Raw genomic sequence first — 20,057 nt, forward strand, 5'->3', positions numbered from 1 at the left:
GACGTGAAGAAGAAGGGAGAAAGAGAGAGAGAGGAGACGTCGTCGGAGTCGAGGGCGCATCTCCGACCGCCGCCACCAATTAACCATCCTTCTCCTACCCGGCGAGCCGTCGCGGACCGCTGAAAGGCAAGTTCTGGACCCCGAGGAGCGACAGAGAGGGACACCGTGGGGATTGTATGGTCTGCAAACGCGGGACTCTCCGCGGGCTCGAGACAAATCCGTGTAATTGGTATTAAACAAAGGGAAGGGAAGAAAGACGAGGAGAAGTCGAGTGAAAAGGGCTGGCCCGGAAGGCGGGGGCGCGACTACGGGTGGTCGTTAGGTTCCGCGGGAACGCCGGCCGCCTGGAAAACGTTTCCCTTCTCCGGTTTCAAAGGGCGAAACAATTTTTATCGGCTCACTTTCGAACGTGTCGCACCGCTCGCGTGAATGGAAGTTAATCTGTATTCCACGGGCTGAGGGAAATCGGGGGTCGTGTGATTTCTTGGATCGAGAGAGGATAGGTTTCTTTGAGCGTCCGTTAAGGGCAGATTGGAAATGTTAGTAATTTTGGGAAAATTTAGTATTCTATGTGTTCGTGTTCGTTGTGTATAAAGAGTTATAAGAAAATTGATGTAAAGTATTTAGTTACGTAGGTAGCTGAACAGTAGTGCAACTTGACCCTTTGAACTCTGTAGGCTCCAATATTGCACCAGTTGTGATATTGAATATTTTAATGAATCAAAGGAACTACTCTAAAATTATTCACTTTTCCACATATCCAAATTTTGTACTAACTAGGAAAATAAAATATCGGAGAAATGTTATAGCATTTTTAATTTTCGCTAGGAATACTATAGAAATTAGGAATACTATAAAAATTATAGGCTGTGTAACGCCTCGATACGTGGAATATTGGAATAAAATAGCTTTGTTCTTTAATATACTTGTGTTTTCCCTTCGAGTTAGTTTCAAAGAATATCGTCTCCGCCTCGTCGAAAAATGTTAAATATTTCTAGTGAGAAATTTCCGAATGCAAAGGGTTAAAAGCTAGGATAGCGAAGCTTTGTTAATTAATTGTACCGTTCGCATGTATTATCCATACCATTCGATACCATTTGTTAAATAACGTTGTACGAAGCATTAGAGTACTAAGTATTAATATTACAATAATATTAAAATTACTAGTATATACAATACACAGAAATAATATATTGTAACTTAAGAGGTACAATACCAAATCATCGCTAATTAATTGCAACACCATTTGCGTTCGTTATCCATACCATTCGATACCATTCGGTAAGTAACGTTGTACGAAGCATTAGAGTACTAAGCAGAGTATTAATACCACATTAATATTAAAACCACTGGTATATACAATATACTGAAATAATATATTGTAACTTAAGAGGTACAATACCAAATCATCGCTAATTAATTCGAATACCGTTCGCGTTTGTTACGATACGCTAAGTAATGTTGTACGAAACGCGAGAAATTCTCGTGATCGCGTTAAGGGTAGCTTTCGAATTCTGAAACGCTGGGAGAAGGATTTTCGCTGTTATTCATCTCGAGAACGGAACAAAGGGAGCGGCAGGAATTATTACCAGACGTACCACTTGCCGGGCAGCTCAATGTTTATCGAAATGATCGATTAGCCGTTGCACGAGTATCTTTATCCCCTTGTCTCCTGTTATTACTTATAAAACGGGGCCGAGACATTTCCGGCCCGGAACGCTCGAGCGATCCCGGCAAATTAATTTCCCTTTATCAGAAGCTCGGCGCGCGCCCTCTCTCTCTCTCTCTTTCTCTCTCTCTCTCTCTCTCTCTCTCTCTTCTTCCCCCTCGAAACGGTCGAATATCGATACTTCAATAACGCTCCTCTCGTTTGATTTCAATTGCCGTACTCGTTTTCGTCATTAATTGTCGCTCCGTCGTTCGCGAGAGCTTTCGCGAGCGCCACTCAAAACGCGGCGCGAGGGAGAGCCTCGGAGGTCGGGCTCCGTTTGATCGTCGCTTCTCCCCTTTCTACTTTTTCTTGTTACTTATCGAGGAGCAATTGTCTCGACAAACTCGAACGCCCTCTTTCTCTCCTCCGGCCGAAGACGCATGAATCCGATGATCCGTTTGCGCCGAGTGTTCGTTCCGAGTGACTCCGTTTAGTCGAATCATAAATAAACGTCATCGAGCAGTTCATTCGGTAGCCTCTCCACCTTGAATCATCAGGTTTCCACGCGAAGATGACACTAACGAAATCTATTAACCGTACTCGTTAACACTTTGACGCCATTATTAACGTAGTCTTGATTATTCATTTTCTTAGTGACGCATCGAACGAAGTTTTCGTTAAGAACCTTGCCCTTTAGTTTCTGCTTTATAGAGAACTGTTTCGATCGCATGGGAGTTTCGATGGTTATTTAGGCAAAGTGTTAATTATGCTAATATTCGATTGACTACAGTAAACAGATTTCACTAGCGAGCATTGAATAATCTCACATCCCTCGTAATACTTTCCGTCGAGTAAACATTCCTTTAAAAAACGCAGCTCATCAAAGTGGAAGTTACCCTCTCAACAGTTTCTATTCAGCTCGGTAAACAAAAGGAGTTTAATCTAATACAAGGTCCGCGATCTAATTGGCCGACTCGATTTGCGCCGCGCCCGACGGGGAACAACGGGATAACCGCCTAATGCGAAAAGAAAAAAGGACGGTCCGTGCAAATACGGGATCCCCAATACGGACCCTATTCCCCGATGTTAATTTCCGTCGCGCGGATTTGCATATCCGATTTAATTCAGCGAGCAAACAACGCTGGCGACGCGCCGACCGGCGTAAGTGCGCGCGGCTTAAACGATAAACATGGCGAGCGCACGGTAGCCGCGCGACTTTCCGTCTTTCTTTTCGTGTCCCCTCGCTCCCCTCCGTTCCACAGCGATGAGCGGATCCCTTAAAAACGCACGAACTTCGCTTTGTAACGAGGCTTAAGACCACGCGCGCGGTTAACGAGGAATGATTTACCACGCCATATGGCGACCGCGCGGAGAGAGAGCCTCGCTCTCGCCGAGCCGGCTGCGTAAATCACGGCCGCGGCGTACCGGCCCTAATATAATCGCGCCTAATAAAGTTGGCAGCCACTAAATTTTCTTAAATCGGGCCCCCGGCCCGCGACCGGGGCGAATCCGAACGGGAGCGCCGCTCGGCACGAAACATCGAAATTCGATGATTGCATAATGAAAATTGAACGTTACCAATACGTTGCTAATGCATAAACAATGATTTTCGTTTGAGAAACACGAATTTTCTGCAAAGAAATTCCGTTTCTCTATTGATAGAACGTTTCGATCGAAACGCAAAATAGCCATTGTCGTTTGGAAAACTTCATAATGTCTCCGTAATGTAAGAAGAATATAACTACAGTGTGTTTGGTTTCATAATTTACAACTTTTGTTGGAAGCTTCTGTTTGTGTCACTCATAATTTTGAAGTTATTGAGCTTTATTGGCGCAGTGCCGTCTGCGGACGAAACATCGAAATTCGATGATTGCATAATGAAAATTGAACGTTACCAATGCGTTGCTAATGCATAAACAATGATTTTCGTTTGAGAAACACGAATTTTCTGCAAAGAAATTCCGTTTCTCTATTGATAGAACGTTTCAATCGAAAGGCAAAATAGCCAATGTCGTTTGGAAAACTTCATAATGTCGCCGTAATGTAAAAAGAATATAACTACAGTGTGTTTGGTTTCATAATTTACAATTTTTGTTGGAAGCTTTTGTTCGTATCACTCATAATTCTGAAGTTATTGAGTTTTATCCAGAAAGCGGCCGACCGGCCGCACTGCGAGGCGCCCGGTCAGAGCCGCCATCTTGACGGACGGCGAAAATTAACCCATTTGCATCGCGTGACAGAATGATAGATATTCCATTATTGTTGAATTTCCTCTCCTTTTTAACATATTCGAGCGATTAACGTGTAGACATACGTAAACGATGGATGGCCGTGTCCGTTCGAATTTAAATACGCCATTCTGCTTTCTTTCCATCGTTCGATAACGAGCTCGCCTCGTTTCGAAAATAACTTTTGAATATCCTGGTAGTTTTACTTTTTCAATACTGACATCTTTCAACACAAATCTTTAAACCTTTCGAAAAACTTCGCAATTTTACCAACGTGAACCATGTATTCTTCGTTCAACACTCTGGCTGCCATGCCGAATTCGGGCGACACCATGATTCACATAAACTTAAACATTACTTTTCCCGGTGATGAAACGAACAAACTGAATTCTATTATATGTGAGATACTAGAAAGGTAGAGCAATCGTTATGAAGAATATTGACTTCTGTTTCAGCGTTACTAAGAAAATTGCTTTGCGTAGGAGTTGCGATGAGTGTATACTTGGCAGTGTTAATCGTTATCTCTCACTGTTCTCAAATAATTCAAGAAACATCTGCATTTTCTCAAAGGGTGGTTTCACGTTCAAACCGAAACTGAACACGAAAATAAAATTGCAACGGCTTGCTCCACTTACGATTCGTTTCGATTTTCTTGGATAACTTCCCCCGCGAGTGAAATATTCATTTCCTCGGAGTACCCATTACACGTTCCAGCGGATCTCAAGGAGAAACCTTCGGAATCGCCAAGAAAATAAATACAGTCGAGATGAATGTTCCGAGCGTAGCCACCGAATGCCACGTCCGATCCACGCAACAAGCCAGTCGAAATACTGGGGCAAGTCGATGCGCGGGAAATTCGAGCGGTCTCCAGAGCGATCCGAAAAACGACAGCTCGCCAGACCGAGAGTTTCATTTCCGTGCGTCCCGCGGTCTTTCTATCTACGGCCGTTGAAGAACTGCCTCGGAACGATCGTGGTACGGTGAATGTTTGAAATGATTCCTAACAAGGGAAGGATCCGGCGCGGACGGGTCGTATACACAAACGGGCCGACCCGTCTCGCCGATCGTGCTCCGCGCGCGGAAGGGGTCCGAGTTTCTCGGTATGCGAGGCTCGCTCGCGTCTCCGCGTCCGCTGGAAACGCGGCTACCTCGGTTCGGTGAAACCGGAAGAAGGTTAACCGTTCGCGGAAAAAGGTTAACTCTTCGAAACGTACGAAACCTTCAACGTACGAAGCTAAATTATGTATCAATTGCTTAATTAACCCTCTGTAGGCCCATGTGACTTTGAAGTCACGTGTCAGTACATTGGAATCGTGTCGATTTATTTCATTTTGCACTCAATGGTGAGTAAAATTAAGTGATCGGTTAATTTAAACTTTTATACGCTCAGGCGTGAAAGTCGTCATTGTAGCTTGAAAGTTACAAAATATACTCGTTCGATGAAATTATTGGAACTACTCGATACATTGTTAATTCGTATTCGTATGTGGATACTTATTAATTTTGCACTGCATAGATTTGGTTATAATCACGAACAAAAAGTCGGCCCATAGAGAAAAACTGAATTTTGGCTAAGAGAAACGGGTGTCCGGACCAGTGTGAGCAGCCTTGATCGGACGATGATGCAAAGGGCTTGCCAACAGTACATCAAAATCAAGTGTTTGCACCGACAGTAATCAAGGGGTCGAAGTGCATGATACTTTAAATTTCAGAGGTTTAACCCTTTGCGGACGAACGTCGACATTTCGTCGAGATCAGATGTTCATACTTGCAACACTAAGTCGCAAACAAATGGTTTAATTACTGATACAGCAGGAGAACAGTACGTAGTTTCCCTTTTCCAACTGTCTAAGCAATCGATGTATAATTTAGCTTCATCTGCTGACGGTTCTCCATATTTCAGAGAATCTTCGTCCGCGACAAGTATCCGTGCTCTCCACGCGAAACAAATGTTTTCAAAACATTAAACTCGAAAAATTGAATTTTGGCTAAGAGAAACGGGTTTCCGGACTCGATTGGACGATGATGCAAAGGGCTCGAAAAGGGGAGGTCAGAGGTGGGGTTGGCTCGGGAGAGCGAGCCGGACGCCGGTAGGGACACGCGAGGAGCTGGAGGACCGGCCAGCGCCGGCTTTTAATTGCTCGCTTTTACTTTATTTCCTTTTTGCCGTTCGACGGTCGGGCCCGGGGATCCGCGCAGCTGCTTTGACGGCCCCCGGTATCGTTATTAGTGTTGATAGATCCTTCTCATTCAGGGCAGGCCGACTCGTCATGCGGAAACCCGACGCGGCCGTCGAGCGTTCCGCATTAAAAATCATAGCCGGCGGATTTCGAAAAAAGGGAAAAAACACATAAAACAGGCAGGGGGGGAGGAGAAGAGTAATGGACGCGGAAGGGACGGGAACCGGGAAATTGGTCCCTTTGAAAACGTATCGCGAGTGTTCCGATGATCGCGCGACCGTGTAATTAACGGTACACCCAGTTTCTATGCTGCTCAACGACGACCGTTGCACAGATCGTTCTTTTTCGAGTCGCCGCGGTTTCAAGACGCTCGGGAAACTTGAAATGTTCGGGCACTGCTATTGTGGGCCGTTTTTTCGAGATTTCAATCGACGTTGGCAGGTGTTTCGAAGAATTCGATGGTCCGGAGAGCAACGTGACTCGTCGGTAGATTTCCGTTTGAAATTTTTTCTTCGGAACGCTAAACGAACTTATAATGTTTAACCGTTTCAGTGCCAAGCATTTCTTTTCTTTCTATTCCTATTTTTGTCATTATCCCCTTGAAACTGGCAAAATGTAACGATCCTATTTAAAATTTCTTTTCGTAAAAATAGAAAAGCGCAATTCAGTTTCTGAATCGAAACGAAAGCGCGATCGCGCCGCTTGGCAGTTTTCGAGCGGGTTTTTGTAAAAATTCGAAACAGTTAATTATATTCCGTCGCTGCAGCTACGCGAACGAAAGCGTCGACGTCAAAAGCAGCTCCAGAGGTGAACTTTAGAAACACGTTGCCGGTTTCGGTGATCGCGACCCAACGAACTCGAAATTCGGGCGAGCCCTGAAAAACCCATAAACCCGGTCGCCAGTGATTTCGACAAGCTTCGGCGAACCAGATTAACCAGTCCGGCCCGACAACCTTCAGACGCAAAAATCCGGAAAGACGCTGGGAATCCGAAATACCCGACGAATTAGCGGCGCGGCGAAATTGATCGTCGAATCAAATATCCAACCGTCGCGTTATTTCCACCGCGCGAGATCGCCGATCTATATAAAAGCCCGCCCCTCCGTCTCCTTCGCGGTAAGGAAGTCGGCGTGTACATCCGATGTCGCGACCGATACAGCCGCTCCTCCCCCGTTCGGCTCGCGTCGCTCCTGATAAATTTAATATCAATTTCGAGCGAGCGCGATCGTATCCCGTAGTAAATTAAATCTCCATTCGAGCGGCGAACCGAGCCGTTTAATTAATGGCAATAATGGACAGACGGACGAGTCATTTTATTAGAAGGATAACGCGCGCGCGGATCGAAACGGCCCGACGACGAGGCGAGACGAGACGAGACGTCTATCCCGGAAATGCATTTAGCGGTTTAATAAGACGACCACGGGGGGGGGGGGGGACGGCGGGATAGGGAGCTACACGGACCGCGGAGCCGCCATATTGCACGGTCGGATTGATGAAAAACGAAAGAAAACGTAATCACGCGGGGCCCCCGGGGAACCGGGCGGGGAACGGGGCCGGGAGGAGGCGGGGGCCGCGGATCGCTCCCAGGGAAAGGAACGGCAACCAAAGGTCAAGCTAGTCGCTTCTGCCGGCGACGTTCTCTCTGGCCGCTGCAGCGCTAATGCACCGAGAATACTGGATGCACTGGGTGTTTCAGGTTGTTCCTGGCAAACGCGCCGAGAAATAAGGGAACGTTACTGGCCGTTGAGTGGGTTTTGTAAAGGAATAGACGTCGCGCCATTGAAAGCTGCTGGGATTCTCATCGGTCCGCCGGATTCTTCGGGATTTTATTCTTGCCCACTGTTTCGAACGGTGGAGAACAGTTTTACGAACAGGTGTTTCGGATTGAGAAATGAATTTTAGGTTTTATTGAATAGCGTTTCTCTTGATTTAGCGGTTGAAATTGTTCTGGTGTCAGAAATGAATGTTTTGTGGTGATTATTTGTATTGAATCGAATTTTGAAGATTTCGGTAGATTTAGATTAAGTTGAGGGTCTAGTTTCTGTTGGTAGATGTTGGAATAGTAAGGGAAACTTAGGTTAGCGTTGCTTGCCTTTAGAGCTTATAGCGAATTAACCCTTTGCACTCGGAAGATCTCGTTAGGAATATTTGAACATTTTCTGATGAGACAAAGATATTTTGTGAAACTAACTCGAAGAGTTACAACGTATAATAGTGACCCTTCGCACTCGGCAGTTTTTCACTAGAAATATTTTAATATTCAATGATGGAATAAAAACAATATTTTGTGGAATACGAAGAAAAATCATACGTTTGAGGAACAAAGCTATTTTATTTCAATGTTTCTCAAATTGATGCGTTGTACTGAGTATAATATTAAATATCGAATTTTATAGTTTACTCTGTGAAATCAAATGGTGAGAGTCACCTCTCGAGTGTAAAGGGTTAAATATCAAATTCTAGAGTTTTATCAAGTGGCGAGAGTCACGTGTCGAGTGCAAAGGGCTGAAGTCATGGTTTTTAGAAGAGATTGGCGCGAAGAAATGCCGAGATAAGAAAATAGCAGCTTGCGTTACGTGTTTAACCCAACGTTCCTCTCCCTTGTTCTCGATCGTGGAACACGCTGTTCGGCGGAAACGAACTGAAACACCGTGTATAGCAGTCGGGTTCGGTAGCCGCTAGCGATGGGACCAAGCGCAACACGTATTCGCGCAACAACCAACGGATTTACAGTTATTACCGGGACGCGCGGATGTTTACCGGCGAGCCGCGGCTGTCGCCGTACGTTTCGGGGAAATTAGAATCACGCGAGAATTTTATGCCGCCCGTTCGGGCGGCTCGTTAAAACGGAAATAATACGCAGACATTGTTAATCGCCGCGGAACTCTTTGTCGCGCGGCGCGGCTCGGATCTACGCGCGTAAAACCTGTATCCCGACCGGCAATAATACCGTAAGATACGATGCACCTCGATTTTTACGAGTATTCGCGCGAGATAAAGTTTTCCATGCAGATAACAAGAAGGAAGCCACGAGTGAAAGTTCCAGAGAGAACCGCAAAAATAATATGGAGTTTCGTTGCAATATCGAGTTTCGTCGCATTTAACCCCTTGCACTCGACAGCTTTTCGCTGGGAACATTCGACATTCTCCGAAGCTAATGAGAAGATAAATTAACCCTTTGCACTCGGGAGGTGACAGTCACCACTTGATTTCCTACAGTGAAGCTATAAAGTTTGATGTTTAATATTATACTTCATATAATGCATCGATCTGAGAAATATTGACGTAAAATAGCTTTGTCCATCAATTCCTCGTCGAGTTGGTTTTACAAAGTATCGTCATCTCATCAGAAAATGTTGAAATATTTCTAGTGAAACTTCGGAGAGCAAAGCGTTAAGGAGCATCACTTCATATAAACATTCCACATATCGACGCACTATAAAACTTAACCCTTCGCGGAATCAAATTTCCACGTTTGGAATACCAAATTACAAATGAGTTAGCCATTCGAACAATAAGGAATCAGTGCAGAGTTTCATTATTCTCTACGATTTAAGCATTGAATGTTTAATTTAGCAGAATCTGCAGTTTTCCGATCAACGATCTTCGTCTGCAAGGGACGAATATCACGTACAACACGTAATCTTATCACATCAACTCAAAAGACGAGAATCCTTCTGCAAAGAGTCAACACTTCATCCAACTACCTCCAATATCATAATTAACACGATCCACCCTCGAAATCTGAATTTCGAACCTCCCGAAGAAAATCCTACAAACTCCCTTTCAACACTGCAAGATCTGTTACAGCTCCCAGCTTTCCCACATTTTCACAAAAATTAAACAAAACCCTTGCATCCCCATATCAAAAATCAAACAGTGGGAAACTCCGGAAGTTTACGGGCCTAGGAACAATTTAGCAGAATCCGCAGGTTTCCCATACTTCCAACGATCTTCGTCCGCAGGGGGTTAATATCGTGCAACACAAAGAGTCAACACTGAATTCAACTACCCCCAATATCATAATTAACACGATCCACCCTCGAAACCTGAATTTCGAACCTCCCGAAGAAAATCCCACAAACTCCCTTTCAACACTACGCAACATCTGATCGAGTTACAACTCCCAGCTTTCCCACATTTTCACAAAAATTAAACAAAACCCTTGCATCCCCATGCCGCGTATCAAAAATCAAACAGTTTACTCCCGAAGTTTACGGGCCCAGAAACACTTCGCTCCCCGAGAGGGTTAAACAAAGAGCAGCGGTTCTCGCGAGGATCGTAACGCGGCCCGGAGAGATCCACCCCCGTCCGGTGCCCGTGAAAGCGAGACGGTGAGCAGTGGTTCTCGCGAGGATCGAACGCGATAGGCTAAAGCGTGAAAAGTGGCCGTGCCGGGACGCGGCGCGGCGGTAATGCGCCCGGCTCCGTCACTGGTAGCAGCGCGCCGTAAATCTCCCATGTAAATACACGGCTGGGTTAGCGGCGTCCAGCCCGACATAGGAGAGTTTCAGTCCCTTAACTAAACCGTCCCTCGGAAAGCGGGTTCTTGTCCGGGGGAACGATTTATTTTCAACGGCCACGATATTCCTCGGCCGTCAACGTTCATTTTTTTCGCCGCCCCCGGCCGCCTTTTCCGTCGTTCCCGTTGCTTTCTCCATTTGTACCGGCGGCGGCTGATGGCCCGGGACCGGCGATTAATCATTTTCCACGGAGGAACCGAGGCGATTCGTGTTTTAAAACTCCGCCCGGTCGCGGGAATACGCCCGCAAGAATTACAGCGAGCGGCGGGACGCGGATGAAATTGGATTACGGTTCGGATTCAGCTTCGGCGGCGACCGCCGCGCGAACTGAAGCTGCTACCCCGGCCGCGGACTGCATTTGTTTCCTTCATTACTCTATTTGCTTCGGCCCGCCGGTTAACTCGCCCTTCCTCTCGCACCTGCTTACCCATTTTTACCTTTCCTGCGCTTTCTCGTCGCCGGTTTTTGCGTCCGCCGTCCAGTGGAGGGAGGACGGCTGTTGCGGTCGCTGAAAAAGTTAGGCTAGAGGACTCTTGATGATCGTCCCTTTTGGCAGCGACGAAGGTGGTAGGGTGAATCTTATTTTCTATCGCATCTCGCTTCGGCTGAGGAACTGAGGACTGAACGTGCAAGTGTGTCCTGCTTTCTCGACTTTTTAGGCTTCTCGCGAGGGTTGATGGCTTTTCAGAGCATGGATCCTCTAATGTTTGATGTTTCGTATTGATCATTGAACAAAATTTAAGATTTGAATAAAATCTTGAACAAACGAGACTCCAATGAAATATTTAACACTGAAACTGAGCAGTTACATTGTCTTTTTGAAATTTCTCTATAGAAACTCCGAGACTGCGTTTATCTACTGAGACTAATTTACTAGATTTCTAAATTTTCTAAAGGTCTAGAATAAATTCTCAGAGGAACATCTGTTCTTTTTAATAATCGACATACAAAGTTCAACATTAAATATCAGATTTTATAGTTTTACTGCGTCAAATCAAGTGGTGACTCAGTCACCTCCCGAGTGCAAAAGGTTAATGTTAAATACGAAACTTTACAATTTCGACGCACCAATCGAGTGGCGACAGAGGCACCTCTCGAGTGCAAAGGGTTAATTTCTCCCGCGGTCGTCTACAATACACGAATTGCTTCTCCCCAGTATCGCGATAATGCCAGTAACAATCTTAACAAACCGAAAATGCAGCTACATCAATTCCGCGCCGACATCGCGCGTAACAATGTGTAAGCCGCCTGAGATTTACAAACATCGACACCGCAAATGTTGACTCTTCGAATGAAATTTATCCGCCGGCCTCGCGCGAGCGCAGCTTTTTCAATCGCCCCGGGCCCGTTCCGTGCTCGCACGCACGCACGCTTTCGAATTCCGTAGAAATTCGAATTTTTTTATAATCAACTGAGTAGCTGCGGCTCGAAACGAAATTAATTCGAAACGATATCCACCGCGGCGCGAGTACAGGCGGTCGGAGTAATACGATTTGACGCGTTGCCAAGCGAATATTCCCGACTTTTCGCCTGTAAAAACGGGAACGCAAGAAGAATGCGAGCCGAATCGCGAAACGCGCGTAACCTCGGCCCGCCGTGGGAACAGACGAAAGCGGGGGAGAAACGTTTAATCTAATATTTTTCGTCCGTTCCCGCGAAGATCGATATCAGAAAGCGCGAGGCTCGGCCGAACGCGGCGGAACCGCTCGGCGGCGCGGCCATGTTTCCCCGATTAATTCGCGCGGGATAGTTTCGCCGGATAAAACAATCCATGAGAATATGGCTTCATAAACTCGCGCCTCCATTACGTTTCGCAATTTCCTGCGAGCGGGCCGGCCAGGTGCGCGCCGCGGCGACTTATGACCGGCGGCGTACGCGGAGCGATCAAATTTATATTATAATTTCTATTGTGCCATCGCCAGTTCGGAACGGACAATGACCGCCGGTCCGTCTTGGCGACCGCAGAGCCTCGCGGCGAAAGATTTGCCTGTCGTTTGTTGCATCGATTAACCTCTTTCGCCCTGTAACTTCCCCTTTCGTGAGAAGGGGAGCCTTTGTTCCTTCGTAAATAACATCGCCGATTGTTCGCGGGGAACGAAGTTCAGCTTCGAGACGGGCGTAGATCTTCTTCGGAGATTATATGATCACCCCTCGCCTTATGACAACGCGTCGGACTCGTCAACACTTCCAACGGAATCCAACAACGAACGTTACTCGATCCGTGTGAATTCGAATGAAATATTCTCGTGTTAACAATTAGCGCACTTTAGAGCAGATATGAACAGTGTGCAATTTTCCTCTTTTCAATAAACTATTAACCCTTTGCACTCGAGAGGTGCCTCTCGCTCACCAATCGATTTCATACAGTAAAACTATGAAATTTGATACTTGATATTAAACTTCGTACAATGCATCAATTTGAGAAATATTCAAAATAGTTTTGTCCATCGATGTAAATGGTTTCTCGTCGAGTTAGTTTCACAAAATATCCTCTCTATCTCGTCAGAAGACGTTGAAATATTTTTAATGAAAAACTTCCGAGTGCATAGGGTTAATTACAAACCAGTTGTATTGATCACTATTGAGAAGTGAATCATTGGGTTTAATAATCTCGAAATTCAGTTTGAGGAACGTTTAGAAACTAGGTGAAGACTTTCTACAGGTATTCGTCGGGTGAAGAATTCGAATCTTTCAAAATGAAAGTGGTATAAAAGTTATTAACATGTTCGAACTATCAAATTTTTCTATATTCCAATTATTTCATTAGGTAGAAGAACAGCTACGAGAACTTACAAACATTCAGAGTTCTACCTCTATCGAAACAGCTTTCTCGCAGTGTACGCGTTTCTACAAAAATTTCGAATCCCATATACATATACTCGGGAAAAGAAAAAATCGTTTTTCCCGAAGAACTATCAAATTTTTCTATATTCCAATTACTTCATTAAATAGAAGGACACTTACGAAAATTTATAAACATTCAGAGTTCTACTTTCTCGCAGTCCACGCGTTTCTACAAAAATTTCGAGTCCCGTACATCGTACCGTGCTCTTTAGATAAACTCGGGGAGAGAAAGAAAAATCGTTTCTCCCGAAGGACTAGCACGGAGAAACACCCTCGACGTCCTGGCCACTTAGACGGTACACCACGGGGGTAAAAAGGCGGAGCGCAAACAACGATAATTATTCTCCGTGGCCGAGGCAGACGTTACACCCGGCAACATCGTGACGCATCGCGGCATTGTTCTTCCTACTCGACCCGGGTACCGACAATGCTTGTCTAGGATGACTAAGGCTCGACGAACGTCCCATACTTTCACCTGTGCTGCGCCCTCTCCTCATCCCCCATTCGCGTTTGATATTCACCACGCGGTCTGAAGATTAAAGGAAGATCGGCGGGCGGAGGGAGAGGGGGGACGAGTGGAATGATAATCGGAAAAAATACAGAAGGAACCGGTGAAGGATGACGCACCCGCGGAACACAAAGGAGTCTCTTTTCTCGTTACGTCTCGGGAGCCAAGAAAGGCACGAACGATTCGGTCGTCGGACGCGTCTGTATCGTGCTTTCGAGGGATCGATTCGACGGTTACCTGGAAAAATCATTACTCGGAACTCTGATGAGATCACTCTGAATACACATTTCACGTATCTGTTCCACTGTGAATTTTATGGAATACACGTGAGAATATTTTCATATCTTCGCGTGAAGAGAGGTTCAACCCTTTGACTGTGATTTAGTTTTTAATTTTTATATCCCTAGCGAAAATGAGAAATGCATTTCTTAGATCCTTTGTTTTCCTTAGTGGAATATTGGGATGTGTGAAGAATCTAATAATTTTAGGGTAGTTTCAAGATTCGTTGAAATATCTAATATTATTCCTGGTGCAATATTGGAGCCTATAGAGTTCAAAGGGTTAACTGTGATATAGCTACATTATCAGTAACAATTTACTAGGACAAGGAATTTTGATGCTTGTTCTATATGGTTTATTCCATAGGTTAATTGATAACAGAAAAGTAATATATAGATTATATTTAACCCTTTGCATTCGAGAGATTCTCACTTGTAACATGCAATACGTTCTAATTAGATGTAGACGAGACACTGTGAAATGAATTTATTAAGAAATCACGTATGAATTAGGGAACTAAAGCTAGTTTCTTTCAATATTTCACGTATCGGTGCAGCATAGAGAGGGTGAAGGTGAATACCAAAGTTTATGTTGCTCCATCAAATCATCTGGCGACTGGGACGACTGTCGCCTTTCGAGTGCAAAGGGTCAAAGAAAGTAAATAACGGATGTGTGAAATTCTACAATTTCCATCGTTGAATGTTCGGACGAAGTAGATAACGAGTGGATAATTATTATCTTAGGATTATTTTGATCTGTACGATTTTAAATATCGTTATCCACGTTTGTAGTGTAGAGATTCCAGGTATCGTCGTTTCCATGCGTCATCCGACGATTAATCGTGAAGATCGCCGCGTAGGGGGATGACTCGTCGATTTTTCGACTAGAAGAGACTTGCATTTTTCGACTCGTCAGGCGTCAGTTACCGGTGTTTGGAGAAGAAACTCGGGTATGCGCGCTCGATTCCCGCGACTACAATGGGCTCTTGGTGGCGGCCGGGGCCCGCCATTACGCCGGTCTAATGGCCGATACGGCGGCTTCGTCCAGGAATGTTTGGGCAATAAAGAGTCGCCTTTCGCGCGGGCAGAAATAATACAGGCTGACTTGGGTCACTGGTGCAGCGAGCCTCGGCTGGTCGAAATTCGTGACGAACGGGTGATACGCGAGTGAAATTAAATCTGAGGAGTGGAATTATCCTAAAAATAACTACAATCTCTTCCATTATCCTCAATCGAGCTCATTCGATGAATTCGGTTAGAAACTATGTTTCGTAAAAGAACCGTATTTGATGAATAATCAAATAATCCCAGTTCAAGACTTACTGAATGATAGAAGAAAAGGTAAACAATAAAAGGCGATACGTTGCTAAGCGAAAAGTGGATCTCATTCGGTTGGCTAAGTGTTAAGTCAAATTAGGAACTCGGGATTGATCTCTGTACCTTTCATTCGAATATTCTCGGATACCTCGATATTTCCATAGAAATTCGACGCGTCTTTCACATTTCAATACTTTCGGACGTTACAATATTGCTCGAACATTTTGGCGGACAAAGGAATATTTGTGCATAATTCAATTAATATTCCGCGGCTGCTGAAATCCGATTCGGGTTTTAATGCAGTGCGTAACAAGGAGCGTTTGTCGATTAATAATAATTATTTACATGTACAATTCGACGGTTCCGATTCGGCTGAACAGCGTGATGATTAATAAAAACACCAGAATCGCATCGCGCGCGAGTAATTCAGCGAATCGTACGATTCACCGGTGGAAACGTTGGTTTCGGGGAAGCTTATTAAATTCGAAAACCAAAGGTCCACCGCGGAATATATCCGGCGTATAATTAAATCCGTATAGAACTCGTTCGACGGCACCGAAGGAGACGTCTAAGCGAGGAAGAGTATAAAAGCGAAGTCCTAAAATTACAGTCGCAGAAACGATTCCGCGTTGGTACACGAGAAAGTCCGGAGACAGACGCGAACGATACCGTGAACGGTTAGCAAAGGCGACCCGCTATCGATCGGCGCGATCGTTAATCGTATCAATGATTCGTCGACGCTCCGGGAAACCGCCTTTCTCGTGATTTTATTGCACGGAATAGGACTCGACGGAGACGTAAAACGTTTGGAGGTCGACGAAAGAGTAAAAGAGCCGCGATGGAAGCCGGGACGCGACGCGGTGAGAGGGAGGGAGGGGGAGGATAGGGGGTTGAAAGGTTACACCCTCGTAAATCGAACGGATAATGGCGGTAGCGGGAGGACAAATCTTCATTGTGATTTTAACGCCGCGCCCCGTAACCGGCGCTCGTAATAAATTAGCGATCCGGCCGTTGAAAGGCGGCAATCACGACCGTCAACCGATTGGGTTTAACGATACAACCCCGTTGTTCACCTCTTTTCCGGAGAAACAACTAATTTCGAGCGCGCACGCTTTTACGCGTGATTGATAAACGGTCGACGGGAGGGGAGGGCTCGGCGTACGGTATATAAACAAGCTGTTAACTTTTGCGAACGGTAATAAAGTAATTGATTGCGCCCCCATTAGAAACAATATTACGCTCGCGCGAGAAACACATTAACGCGGCCCGACGCATGGAAATTTCCAGGTTTCCCTCGTGCATGCGGGTCGATACGGTGTTTCCTATTCTAGCACTTGTCTTGTAACGATGATATCAATACTTCGTTAACACGTCGACACGTTGGACGACTCGATATTCTTACGGTTCGGTGGTGTTCGATTACTTGGGAATATTTTCGTTCGACGTGGCAACGTGTTGACGAAGTATTGATATTGATGTTGAGTAATTGAGCATTACCGCGGTTGAAAAACTATGATATTAGAGCGAACTAATTTTAACACTGGAACTACCGAGCATTTAATACGGTTAACCCTTTGCACTCGTGAGGTGACTCTCGCTCATCACTTGATTTCATACAGTAAAATTATAAAATTTGATATTTAATGTTATATTTCCTATAATGCATCATTTTGAGAATTATTCAAATATAATAGCTCTATAGCTTAATAATTTCTAGTCGACTTAGTGTCACAAAGTATCGATTTTATCGTATCAGTGAATGTCAAAATATTTCTAGTGAAAAACTTCCGAGTGCAGAGGGTTAATATGCAATTCTTATGAAAATTGTAACAATAGATTATATTCAGTTTCTTCAGACATTCATTATAGTACTCGAATGAAGCTTATTTTCAAAATCATTTCGAACGTTCAATGCTTCGAAGATATCAATAAGTACTAAACAAATCGAAACCAGTCATTTTGGCTGGTAGTTCTAGTGTTAATACTGTTTACTTTTGTTTTCAAAGAATAACCGATATACGAAGGAAAAATTCTCGCGGTCGGAGTGTTCATGGAAATCCATTGTTAGATATAATGAATTAACCCTTTGCACTCGGGAGTGACCCTCACCACTCGATTCGACGCAGTAAAACTATAGAAATTAATATTTAATGTTCAATTTCGTATAATGCCTCGATACGTGAAATATTGGAATAAAATAATTTTGCTCCTCAGTGCACTTTTTTTCTTAGCTTCAAAGAATATCGTCTTTGTCCTGTCAAAAAATGTTAAATATTTCTAGAAATTTCCGTGCGCAAAGGGTTAATCATTTTATTATATAGTATTATTTGAAGTGCATTTTCTATTCGGATTCCGACGTAACGTTCACGATAAAGGCACGCGGAATAAGGAGGTTCGTGATATCATTCGATTATTCGGAGGTAAAATGAAGTAATCGTTCGTCATCGATCGTGCAGACTCGATGGTGAACGCGAATGCACGACTAACAATGAATTCTTTCTGTTCCTGGCTGTAAATGGTTAATGACCCAGTGGTTCCGGGGATCGCAGCTGTAAAACTTCATAGAGCAACGGGGTTAACGATATTCTGCCGGCGATAATTACGTGATCATCGGGTTGAGCAACGGTTCCCCGAAACGATGAGTAAGTTGGGAGGTATCCGCGTTGCCGCACAGGTAGAATAGATCGGGAAGATAAGAGGACACTGTTCGAAATCTACTTACTGCTTGCTGGCGGCCCGGATGCAGTTGGTCCCGGGAGAATTCAAACCATTCCACCTGGAACATCAAACACATTCGTTAATTACGAAACCGGCGAATCGCTGAAAATCAAATTTTACAACTGCCTGTTGTTTGTTACGCTTTGCACTATTTACTATTCAACCCTTTGTACTCCAGAAGTCTCTCATTAGAAATACTCAAGATTTTTTAATGAAACACCAACGACATTCTTCCGAACTGACTTAACGAGAAATCGTACATAAATTAAAGAGGCTGTTTTATTTTAATATTTCACATGTCGATGTACAAAGTTTAATATTAAATGTCAAACCCTATAATTTTACTGTGTCAAATCAATTGAGAGGCACCTACGGAGTGCAAAGGGTTAAATTTCCAATATCTTTCTCTTACATCTTTTATTTCATATTACTTTTATTACAAAATTATCAATTCCTTTATTTATTAATATCTTTACCTTATCTTACATCTTTCCCCTGTTATTCTTATTAATAACTAAAGTAAACTACTGGAAGTTTTGGAATAAAGTTAACCCTTTGAACTCTGTAGGCTCCAATATTGCACCAGTTGTAATATTAAATATTTTAATGAATCAAAGAAACTACCCTGAAATTATTAGATCTTCTATTATTAATTATTAGATTTTTATTAAATGATCGAAGGTATGTTATAGCATTTTCCATTTTCACTAGAGATACCATAGAAATTAGTTGCAGTTGCTGATAGATCACAAAACCATCTGGAGTGCTAAGGGTTAACCCTTTAGAACGTATATTAGAAATATCCAACATTTTCCAACGAGATATAGACGATATTGTTTGAAACTAATTCGACGATGATTCACAGATAAATGAAGCAACAAAGCTATTTTATTTGAACATTTCACATAGAAATACAAAGTTCAATTTAAAATTCTAAATATTCAACTTCATAGTTTTGTTGCATCAAATCAATTCGTTTATTTATCTTCACCTTATCTTACATCTCTCACTTCACACTACTTATATCACCTTCACCTCAAAATTTCCAATTCGTTCACTCCACTTTCCACAATTTCCATGTTATCTCTTCCATCGCCATATTTCCAGTCCTCTCGATAAATAAAGAAACGACATTAAACGCTCCGATGAAGCGTGTCGAGCATCGCAAAGATTTCCACGCCTCGGATATCGTCCATTCGGCCCCGAAGCACGCGCTCAGCCGAATGATGCGGGTTTCGCGTCATCCCGCCGCGACTCGTCGACAGATGCGCCATAAATAACAGGTGTAATTATCCCCGCACCGGTGGAAACGTGAAATATTTAAACTCCGCGCGTTCGTGCGTCGGAAAGCCTCCCCGCGCGACCGTCTGCGCGTGTAAGTGGCGCTGTTCGTACGTGTGCGCCGGGGAAAGGGGCGCGGACGCTTATGCAAATTAACTGCCGGTGAATTTTACGTCCGCTTGATTATTGTTAGTATATCATTCCCGGGCACTCGCGCAATTCCCGACGCGAAAACAACCGGTGTCCACGCTCCCGGACGCTTGTGAACGCGGCTTTACGCGGCACTAGTCGGAACGTGCACCCTCCGCCGCGCGACAGAGAATTTAACCCTTTGTTCCGCGAGCTCTTTCGCAACTGTGCTGGATAGAAGTATCTTGCTGTTAATGATTTATTGGAGAAAGAATTCGATGCTCGAGATCCACGTTTGTTCTGGATAACGACTGACGATAGGGAAGCGAGAACGATGAATTCGATGTTAACACTAGAACTACCGAGCATTTAATATGATTGATACGCGATTCTTATAGAAA

The 20,057-nt window shown here is 44.2% G+C and overlaps 1 protein-coding gene across 2 annotated transcripts in view; it reads right to left on the reverse strand.

The window, feature by feature from the left end:
• Positions 1-20,057, reverse strand: part of LOC116424975 (uncharacterized) — a 233,233-nt gene that overhangs the window by 102,565 nt on the left and 110,611 nt on the right. For both annotated transcript variants that reach the window (XM_076369045.1, XM_076369044.1), the window contains exon 2: positions 18,251-18,304. The gene's annotated coding sequence lies outside the window, so the exon portion shown is untranslated. The remainder of the gene's footprint in view (positions 1-18,250; positions 18,305-20,057) is intronic.

The sequence above is a fragment of the Nomia melanderi genome, chromosome 7, assembly GCF_051020985.1.
Source record: "Nomia melanderi isolate GNS246 chromosome 7, iyNomMela1, whole genome shotgun sequence".
NCBI lineage: Eukaryota > Metazoa > Arthropoda > Insecta > Hymenoptera > Halictidae > Nomia > Nomia melanderi.